A 2,905-nucleotide genomic window follows, 5' to 3' on the forward strand; every position below is an offset into this window, starting at 1 on the left:
TGTTCCACCAGTAAGAAGTCCTAAACTAAAAAACGGCCCTTGGAAGAAGAGGAAAAACGAAAATCAGCCATGTCGGTTAATAACCTCAGTGCTGTCAGCCTCGTAGTGTGCGGATTTATGCTCATGTCTCATCCTTCAGACGGAATAAATCCAGATGTTTTGAAAATTGTGATTATCATAATTCCATAACTTTTCTTGTTTGGTGTTGCAAGGTCAAATCTTGACCAAAATGAAGCAAATGTGAACGGGTCCAAGCTTTTGTGACTGCATTATGTACAAACCAAGGAATACAGCAACCCAATGAGACCAACTCGTCAAGACCGGCAGTGTACATAACCGTCTTGATGAGGGAGCATACTCGAGTCAGAAGTTCCTTGTCATGGATCCTTCTATTTTAGTGTCTGGAAAGAGTGAAGGACAGTTCTGCCATCCAATCTAGCAATGGTGTGTGCTGAGTGGTCAGTGTGGTGATGGACAGCTCAGCCTTCCAGTCGGAGGCTGACGCATACTGAGCTGTCAGTGTCTGGAGTGACAGTTTAACTATCGAATCAGGACCAGGGTGTGCCGGGACTTCATCCATGTGTCTCTTGTCCAGAATAATTACCTGGCTATTTAACCAGTCTCCCTGCCTTTCATTGCTGCAAATGGTAGCTGTGCTCATGTGGTGAGTGGAAGGCTTGGGTGTAGTGTTGATGTGTCCTGTGCAGTCTAGGAGTTCCCTTGACCACTTGCTTATCTTTCCATTTTTTGCTGTGATCTGCTACCTTCTTGGAATGTTGACCTTGAACTGTTTCCTAACTCTTCTGGCTTTTGTCTTTGAACCTCCTGATTGCCCTGCCCCATGGCTTTTCTTTGACTAGTGGTATAATGCATTTGGCCTAACTCCTGTGTTTTTTTTTTTTTTTTTTTCCATCAGTATGGATTCTCTGTGTAATCAGGTGATGAATTTGATTCTGGTGGTTATGGATCTTACCAGGGCACTAGTTTAGATGCCCGGATCTTCACATGTGCAGCTTCTCCAGAGCCAGGAGTTGGGCCTCTCTAATATATTTTTAAGGTGGGAAAATCAGTTTAGGGGTTAAGGGGGAGTGTTTTAAACTAATATATATATATATATATATATATATATATATATATATATAAATTTTTTTTTTTTTTCCTCAATCTGTCCACTTATCGGAGGAGGAACTGTTGGAGCTGCCACTTCTCAGACCACAGGGAGGAGACATCAACTTGCTTTTGGACACTTCTATTGTGGTCACGCTCAGCATCTTCTAAAGGACTGCTCAATATGCCCTCAAGCAAGCAGGTCATTGGGAAAACGTCTAAGTCTGGGTGACTGTCGAGGAGGTCGCCCAGACTTCCAGGTACCTTTTTCTAGTCCTCAGATGAAGTACTGCTGAATGTCGAGTTACTTTACTGAACCAGCTATTAGCAGCAACTTTTGATTGTGGGTCTGCGGTGAACTTCAAAAATTCAGAACTAGCCTTGAGATTAAGGACAGTTAGGTTGGAAAGTCATTCAAATTGCTGCCATTGACAGTTTGTCACAATTCATTTTTGGATTGTGGCAGCTCTGGTACTGCTATAATTTAAATGTAGCTTTTTTCCTTGTTGGGCCAGCAAGGGTTAATGTCAGCCTCCATGCTGGCAGTTGCTTTGTTGCTGGTCAGCTGATGTTGGTGGTAACCACTCCCACATCCTTTAAATAGCCATATGACCCATCAGCTGACTGTCAGTAATGGAGTAATATGTGATGACCAGCCTGGTGTAAAGAGCTCTCCGGGTACAGTGGTAAAACTGCTGTTTCAATGGAATTCAGTGTCCTGGTGCCATATCCTTTGCTTTTCAGTAGTTGCGTGCAATTCCCCTTTTTCTGTTTTGTATGTCACTCTCCTATGTTTTCTATATGCAGTGGTGAGGCTAGCGACCTTGCCGGCCAGTGCACTAGCAAGGAAATAGGTGACAATTAGGGACTAGGCAGGGGGAAGGACATGCATAGGGTGTAAGGGGAGCTTAGGGATAGGCTCAAGTTCGCATCAGGAGGTGCCCCATCCCTCATTCCCTACTGTTAGGGCCTTCCTCTCCCTCTTCCATCCTATTGGTATGTGTGGTGTCATCCACTGGAGTATCTCGTGGCATTCTTACTCCAAAAACTGGTCCAGCTGGTAACAGTGTAATTCACATTTAAAGTGGGAACACTTCACTCTGAATTCATCTCATGTTATGTTTTAGTCAACTTTCCAACTGGGTTGGTATTGGGGTTTCCATGGCTGCATACTCACAAGCATGCTATTGGTTAGTGTTGGAAGGATATTGTTAATTGGAGCTCCAACTGTCATAAGAAACCTATTTGCTCTGTACAAGCTTGCTCCAAGTCTGGAGGGTCTGCCGAGGTACCTGAGACTACTGAGATGTGGTCTCAAAAGAGACAGGTATTGTCTCCATATCATCCTTATAACTGCTCCATTATGATTAGTGCCAAATTAACAGCTCATATGTATAATTTATTGGGTCCTGAACTTTCTGCCATGAGAGAATGGATAAGTTATGGAAGTGTCATATTCATATTGATCCTTCAACTGTATAGGCTGGGTTCCTTTTTATGTAAAAAAAAAAAAAAAAAAAAAAAAAAAATTGGTCTTGCATTCTGTGAGTTAAACAAAATTAGTTGTTAAAATGTACACACATCCCTGAGCTATTTAATATTTCTGGAGCTTAATGGTCCTTTAAACTAGATCTTAGAGGGGCTAATTTGATCCTCATCTGGAAGGGTGATGAGTTGAAAACTGTTTACATCTAATTGCAAATCTTGTCATGACTTTTAGGTTAGCCAATGCACCAGCTGTTTTTGTTAACACTTATGAATGATTAGTTTTCTGATAATTAACTTCTATTTATTGGAA

The 2,905-nt window shown here is 42.0% G+C and overlaps 1 long non-coding RNA gene across 1 annotated transcript; it reads left to right on the forward strand.

Moving 5' to 3' along the window:
• The first annotated feature begins 916 nt into the window (after positions 1-916).
• Positions 917-2,212, forward strand: LOC141050191 (uncharacterized). Its single transcript, XR_012220482.1, has 2 exons — positions 917-1,057; positions 1,183-2,212. It is a non-coding gene; the product is annotated as an uncharacterized lncRNA (long non-coding RNA).
• Positions 2,213-2,905: the final 693 nt, after the last annotated feature.

Source organism: Dendrobates tinctorius, unplaced genomic scaffold (genome assembly GCF_039654945.1).
Source record: "Dendrobates tinctorius isolate UK_male_01 unplaced genomic scaffold, ASM3965494v1 ptg000151l, whole genome shotgun sequence".
Taxonomy (NCBI): Eukaryota; Metazoa; Chordata; class Amphibia; order Anura; family Dendrobatidae; genus Dendrobates; species Dendrobates tinctorius.